The sequence below is a fragment of the Athene cunicularia genome (assembly GCF_003259725.1).
Source record: "Athene cunicularia isolate RWA chromosome 23 unlocalized genomic scaffold, athCun1 chr23_part1, whole genome shotgun sequence".
Lineage (NCBI taxonomy): Eukaryota > Metazoa > Chordata > Aves > Strigiformes > Strigidae > Athene > Athene cunicularia.
Genome location: NW_020799130.1, coordinates 4629515 through 4637257, shown reverse-complemented (window position 1 = coordinate 4637257; position 7743 = coordinate 4629515).

The window sequence follows — 7743 nt, the reverse complement described above, 5'->3', positions numbered from 1 at the left end:
GGTGAAAGTTTTTGGCAGGCGGCGGTGCTGAGCAGGGCGGTGGGGTGTCTCTCGAGGGCTCGGGGGGCGCCGTGTCCATCCCACTGGGGACAGGATCGGGTGAGCAGTGGTTGGGCACTGGCTCATCCATCTCAGGGTGGGCACTTCAACCCCCATGGTGTCATCTCTGTCCCATCCTGGCACCCACTCCTGCCCCACTCACCCCCTGCCCCCTCCTCCCTGCCAGGTCCTGCGGTCCCCACTGCTCCCTCCACCTTCCACCCTGCCCTGTCTTCATCTCAGCTACTGCAGCCTCCCCAGTCTCCCCAGCTTCAGCCCTCAGCTTCCCAGATTAGAGCTCCTTGGGCCCAGGGAGCTGTGGGGGTCCCAGGCAGTGAGACCCCAGGGAGACCCAGCGTGGGTGCTGAGCATCACTCTGTGCAGGGGACACGCTTGTCTTGTGCCTCCTCCCCGGTGGCATCCTCTCAGAGGAAAGGGCTTCCCGAGGGACAGCCCCTCCTCGCTGCCTTCAGGGCTTTGTTTTGGCAGGTTGCCCCCGCAGATGCTTGGATTGGGTCCCTCTGGTCCCCGGAGCTGGCTCCTGTCCCCTGGCTGGGTGGCAGTGCCACCGAGGAGGTGGCAGAAGCAGCATGTCCTGTGCTCACCCCAAATACTCACAGCCTGTGACCTTGGGGCTGTCCAGCAAGGGACACTTCAACCCTTGCTGTCACAGAGGGCTGCCTGAGCTCCTCCCGGGATGTCCCCCCTTGTCACAGCTGGGCAGGAGAGATGGGAGGTATCAGGCAGGGGAACGGCCCTACCACTGTCTCCACCCTTTATCTGCTCAGCAGCATCTCCTTGCAAGAAGCAGGAGGGTTTGGAGAGGGAAAGGTGGTGGCAGAGCCAGGTTCTCCTCACTTTTTCAAACTGGGGGAGTCACAGTGTTTCTTCCCAGAGTGGGATACTGGGAGGCAGAGGGGGAGGTGGGGGAGGCGGCTGGGAGCTGGGGGATCTCGGTGGGAGGCTGTGTGTGGCTGTGGTTGCCACCACCCTTGGGGTTCAGCTCCCGGTTCAGCCAGCGAAGCTCTGGCATCCATTCCTGACCAGGACAGGGTGCTCCGGTCACCTGCGGGGACATGACACCACAGAGAATGGGGATGGGGGCCACAGCCCTGCCCTGACCGTGGCTCCTTGGGCAGGAGGTTCTGGTGCCTGGCTCAGCCACGGAGCGATGGATCCAGCTCTGCTCCATCAGGGCTGGGGATTTCAGACCGTGCCTCTGATCCTAGGGAGCCTGCTTCCCTCCTTGCCTTTCAGTCCCTTCCCCACCAGCTCCCCAGGGGCCGGGTGGGTGTCACTGGGTGGCAGAGAAGGTGCTGTGACAGAAACCGTGTCAGGGAATCCCAATGATGCTCCCGGCATCCGTGCAGGGATGAGGGAAAACATCTGGATTGCCTCCATGCAAGGCCTCGCCACAGGGGAGGCCCATCGGTCCCTCCGGAGGGAATGCTGCCTGGGGAGCAGGACACCCTGGAAGATTTCCACCTCTCTTCTTGGTTGAGTTGCAGTGGGAAGGAGAAAAATCTGTCGGCTGCCAGGGACCTGGGGGGAAGCACATGCCGGGGGCTCCCCAGGGAGCCGGAGGTACCAGCTGCAGCACGTGGCCTGGGAAGCTGTCAGCTGGCTCCACTCCCCAAAATTAATTATCCGGGTGCTAGAAGATGTCCTGCTGCTTTGGCAGAGCTGGGGAGCTTCTCCCAAACTCAGTGCTGCTTCCCTGGGGCACCTGCTGCCCCCTCCGCTGTCCCCAGCTGGATGCAGGAGCACCCACGGGCTGAGCTGGACTCTCCTTGGTGTGACTGGTCCAGCCTTTGTGGTGGGACCAGTATCCCCCAGCATCACTCTGTGGATTCACCAGGGGGGTAGGGACCCGGGGGAAAGGAACCCTGGAGGTGGTGAACAGGGGGGTCCCTGCGTGTCCCTGGATGTGCAAGCACTAACGCAGTGCTGCGGGATGGGCAATACAGAGCATCGCTCCCCCGACCCGACTGTGGCAGAACAGGAGGTGACAAACACTCCCAACACCGGGAGGTGGGTGAAGAGGTTCCTGCAGTGCACAGCTGAGCCCGGAGCATTTCAGAAACACTTGCTGCCTCATGCCACCCAGCCCACGGCGCTCCTGGCTTGGCACAACCCAGCATACTCTTGGTGGCACCCAGCTGGCACCCTGTGCGCCACAGATCTCCCAGCCCCTGCCTCAAGCAGCCCGTGGTCCATGTAGCAGCATCCTCACAGCTCCCTGGGTTCCCCCTGGCACAAAGCCCTGCGCCGTGGTGCTCACCCACGCACCTGCAGCCCAGAGAATCCACAATGTCCCCGTCTCGATCGGGTTCATTAGCTCCCACCCAGGAGGCTCAGGCTGGAGCCGCTGATGAAGAGCCATTTGGGGAGGAGGCAACCTGAAAATCCTAAAGAATGAAACTGATTTAGATGTGGGTGACACGTTTATTATGCAAAATTATAGTTTGTGCCATCGTCAGAGCAGCTAACTAAAGGTTACGGTGGGAGTTGTATTACCCAGGGCTCAATCATCGTAATTACCTCCCATTAGATCACCTGCTTTGCAACTGAGACGCGTGGTAGGGGAAGCTCCTGTTTACCTTCCTTGGCTACAGGAGCAAGTGCTGATTTACCTGTGGGGCTAGGTGCCTCTCTGTGAGGGCTGCGGGTGGGTTTCCATCATCCCTATGCAAATGGGGCTGTTGTATTTCCCCCCTTGGACTGGAAAAGGACCTGAATGTAGGTGATGGGACTGAGAGCAGACCCATGGGGTGAGGAGCACAGGAAAGACAGGCTCAGCCCTCCCACGCAGCACCCAGCATCCTTGCAGGGTCTCTGATTGGCACCCAAACTCCCCAGGAAAAGATTCCTCTTCTCCTCCCACCACACCAGCAATTAAAGGTAATTCACTGATGAGGATGTTGGCAGGGATGCTCAGAAGCTCTGGAAAAGGTCACAGCCCACAGGCTGGGAAAACACCTGGCTGGCATGGGAGCGGCTGGAGGAGCCTCCATCCCTCCTGGGATATGGTGGGACCCCTCTTTCCGTCCATCCCTGGGATCCCTCCATCCCTCCTTGGGTCCAGTGGGATCCCTCCCTCCATCCCACCCTGGGATGCAGGACAGCATCTCTCCTCTGGGAGCTCTTGGGGGGGGGAACACATGGTCCAGGCTGCTCACGTGTGGGCAGAGGGATGTGTGTGAGCCGAGGGAGCTGCTGTTTCATGGGTGATCCCAATCAGCACCCAAACTGGTGGGGGGGGGGGCATCTGGCTCGCTGCTGTGCTCGTGCTGGATGTGTCCTCCTGCATGGTGGTGCTGAGCTGGGTCACGTAGCTGTCACCTCCCTGCTGGCACCGGGAAGCCAGGAGCTGCCGGCACTGCCAGCCCTAAGGATGTGCCACGTTCCCACGGTAAATAGCCATGACCGGAACATCGCTGGTGATTTTTTGGGTGCTTTTCATCTTCCTAATGCTGATGAGGGGGTGGGCTGGTGGGGCAGGTGGTGGCTGCGGCGCAGGGATGGGATGGTTGTGCTGTCCCAGAGCTGCTCCCACTCCAGTGCTTTGCCCAGCCCATGTGTCAGACCTCACGAGGAAGCTGCCAGCTCCTGCCTTGGGGATGCCATGTTGCAAAGCAGCTCCATCCCTGCCAGCAGCGGCTTCCCCCGAGTCCTGCCTGCATCTTTGCACAGGGACCTTGCACCTCCTGGGTTCTGGGGAACAGGAGCCCTGCTCTGTATGATGGTAAAAGCCAGAGATTCTTGTTATTAGCACAAAGTGAAGGAAAAAATTTCCTCTCTAAATTTCCCAGGGAAGAATGGGGAACGCAGGAGAGGTTGGGTGGAATGGGAAGCAGTGACTTGCGCTGGGCTGGGAGCCCCAGACTCCGGGAGGATGGAGAAGAGGACCTGGGAGACGGCTACTCCCTCTCCGGGTGAGCAGGGCCTGGTGCACATCCCACAGCAAACACAGCTGAGGTTTATCCATCTCCTCCCTCCTGTGCCGGCATTTTGGGAGCTTTTGGGCACAGGGTAAGTCTCCAACAAAGCCCAGCAGTGATGCTGCGCTGTCAGCTCACGTCCCTGTGCCTCTGCATGCTGAGCTTTTAGATCTTTGCTCTTTAATAAGAGCAACTTGGGCTTCTCCAGGAATGAAATTAGAATGGTCCAGAGGGTATCACACATTCAGGTTTCCCTGGTGCTTTTGGGGATGCCCCACGTGCTGCTCCCACAGGAAATGATGCCTCAGCTTTATCAATGTATGGACTTGTAGGAGATGCTCTGTTCAGCGGGGCTGTGTTGGGGTTAAACTGCCAAATACTCCAGAACACTCTTTCCCGGCCCAGTCCAGGTCTGCAGGATCAAAAAAGGATTTTCTCTGTGGCCATTACCCTTTGGGGAAGCCAAGCCATGATGCAGGGCACGGTGGTGAGCACCTCGAGGTCTGGAGGCACCCGGGTTTGGGTTGGCTGTGTTTGGGTTTGCCCTGCAGATGCTTGGGGAAACTTTGGGTTGAGATGTCAGTGAGCACGTGAGCTGGTTTTGCTCTTACCCTCGAGCAGGACTTGCTCTGATTTGTGTTTGCAGCATTATAAACCAAAGTGACAGTTTATACAAATAGCCTGAAATCCTGTCTGGAGAGACTCAGGTTGGATTTTTTTTTTTCTCCTGGCTTTTGTGAGGGTATTAAACAGAGCTGAACTCTGCCATCATCCCCAAGCATAAGACCGGGACTGATGGAGCAATAATGCACCTTACATTTCTCGCAGTGACTCCATCCTATGGATTTCAGCAGCAAAACCCACCCCTTGTGCTTATCTCCCCATTGGCATCCAGGAATTACGGGGAATGAAGTCTCCCATTTCAGTCCTTCATTCTCACTCTTTGCCTTGAATGGGAATTTAGGCAGCAATATCTAACAACTCTGGATGAGCCCCACACAGCCAGGGAAGGGAAGCCTTTGTGTTCAGTCCAAACTTGTATTAGCTAGGACACGTCTCAGGTTTTAGCGTGAAAAAGAAATTTCTAAGTCCCACAGCTGGAGAAAAAATCCTAAAAATAAGTCAGCTCTAAAGCATGTAAAAAGGAAAGAGAGAGTGAATAAAGGCAGGTGAAAGATGATCTTTAAAAGCATCCTTGTAACCCAGGGAGAGGTTTGGGTGGAATAAGTCAGGACTGAGGTGGAATAATTCAGGACTGGGTATGAGCAGGGATGGGACTGGGCGTAGATGTGGTCCTGCCCACCTGGAGGGCAGTGATTGGGACTGGGAAGGGAGCAGGGGAAGGGGAGAAGAGGGATGTTAGGGTGGTGGAGGGATGGAAGAGACACTTCAACGTGCCCCAAACCAATGGACGTGGCAATCCAAGCATGAGCAGAAACCGTGGAGAAGACAGAAAGCAGGTCAGGCTGCGAGGCTGGGTGTGCAACAGCAAGAGCAGGGAGGGAGGTCAAAGTGCAAAGCAGGACAAAATGGGAAGGGGTTTAGAGGGTAACGAGAATTAGTGCTGTAAGTACATTAGTCTAATGAGGAAGATCCGCTGCTCAGCAGTGAGGGGAGGCGGTGGGAGCCCATGTGTTGGATGCCTTCTGGGCAATGGTGTTTGCTGGAAAGTGGAGGGGCCAGCCCCATGGGTACTGGGATGTGCTGGACCTTCTCAGGCTGGGACACGGATCTGGGGAGCTGCCAGTGTAAGCTCCTCTCTGAAAACCTGCTGGAATGATTCCTCACAGCACTGGGGAGGAGCTGAGGCTGCACAGCGAGGAGAAGGCAGGGAAAAATGGGAGAAAAAATAGTGTGAGAACTCAGTGATGCTCTCAGCATCCGGGAACAGGTTCGCTGGGGTCTCTGAGCTGCTTCACTCTGTGCTGTGTCACTGTCACTCGAAAGGTGCCGGGCAGGATCCGAGCTGGACCAGGCACCTTCCCAGCCTGCCTGGAAACATGGTCATTTAGGGACAGAAGTGCTGGTCCATGGTTGGAAAAGTTTCACTGCCGAGGGCAGGCAGCGGGGTACCAGCATCTCCCCGCGGGCAGGCCCTGGCAGCTGCTTCCCTCCCAGCATCGCCTCCAGGAGGGATCATCTTCTCGAGGCACTTGGGTTGAGACTTTCCTGTGCTCTGGGCTTGAAGCAAAACCTGTTCTCTGTGTGGCTCTGCATCTTCATGTTAAATATTCCGGCACCAACCAACACCGCTGGAGCCTTTTCCCCTCTCATTTTCTCCCCCCGCCCTGGAGATGATGAGTTTGGGACGATATTTATGCCCATCCTTCCCTCTCACTTGGATCCTGGGAGCTGTTTATGGGCTGCTGACAGCTGATGAAGCCCATTTCTACGTGGCAGCGAGTGCCTGCTCAGCATTTCCTGGGCTCCGGCACCGTCAGCGCTGCCGCTACATCAGGCAGGAATGCTGCTGCCTACAGCCATGTCCCTCGAGACGAAACCACTGGGACCAAACCTGCTGCCTCTGTGGGAGATCTCTCAGCTCTCCAGATTTTATCCTGTGTTTAATTATTGCCATCTGCTGTTCCAGGCTCCAGGGGCTGCTTGGTCTGTCTGGTGGTGGTTGGTCTCCGGTTAAATCAGTCCCGTTGGATTTTCCTCCCATGAGGACTCATCGTTGATTTTCCTGGATGATGCTCTCATCCTTTTCTGATCCAGGGCAGCTCTTTCCTTCCCAGCTTGCAATGCTCATTTAATTCAACGTTATAGTTATGCTTTGGTAAATCCTTCTCATTTTTCATCACTTTTGTCGTCTCTTAATAACATCAATGTCGTGGGGTTGCCAGTGGATTTTCAGAGGGCTTGCGCTGGGCTGCAGCACTTCCCAGCCTGTCATCAGCGGGGCATGACACAGACACATCGATTTAAATGAGCATGAAGAACCCCCTTATAAAGACAAGAACATTAAATGGTCCAAACCCACACTTCCAAATTAGCTAACAACCCATCAACCACTTCTAAGCTGAAAAAGCAAATCCTTGTGCCTATGGTTAAATGAATCCTTAATGGAATTTTACAGCCCTTGTTGCAACATCTCCCCGGTCTTAAACATCCCAGAGCATGTCTGGTTGATGTGCCCTGGGAGGGGGAATGGTGTGACCACGGTGAGGACCACGAGATGTCCTGTGGCCTCCCATGCTCTGGGCGCTGGCTCCAGCAGCAGCCATGGATGCTATTTTAGGTGAGACCACGAGCGTGGTCTGCTTCCTCCCACCCCCTGGTACCCCAAATTGTTGTGTTAGAGGGGACATCTCTGCCCCCGTCACTGGGGAGGATTCATGGTCATGCTGCCCATGGAGGTGTCTGACCCTGAGCTGAACCCTCAGTCTCTTTGGCTGCTCTCACACCTTCCTCTGCCCATTCAGCATCTTCCTTCCTCCAGGGCTTTTATATCCAGGGAAATGGGAGATTAGGTCAAACCTTCAGGCAGGAATAATGCCAGGTCAGAGGGAAGACATCCACCACCAAACCCTGCTGTCCATCCGCAGGACAGGCCCGAGCTCCTCCTGACACCCTTGGCTGGTTTTCTCCCATCGAGGGCAAAGCCCAGGTCTGGCCCAGGGTGGCCAGAGTGTGTCCCTGCCCGTCACTGCCTGTGTCTGGCATCACTGCCTGCAGGTGGTAGGGAAAGGGCTGGCTGTTTCCAAGCCAGGTCAGTCCCTCGGCTGGGTCCATCCTGCAGCTTCCCTGGCCCAGGGCTGGG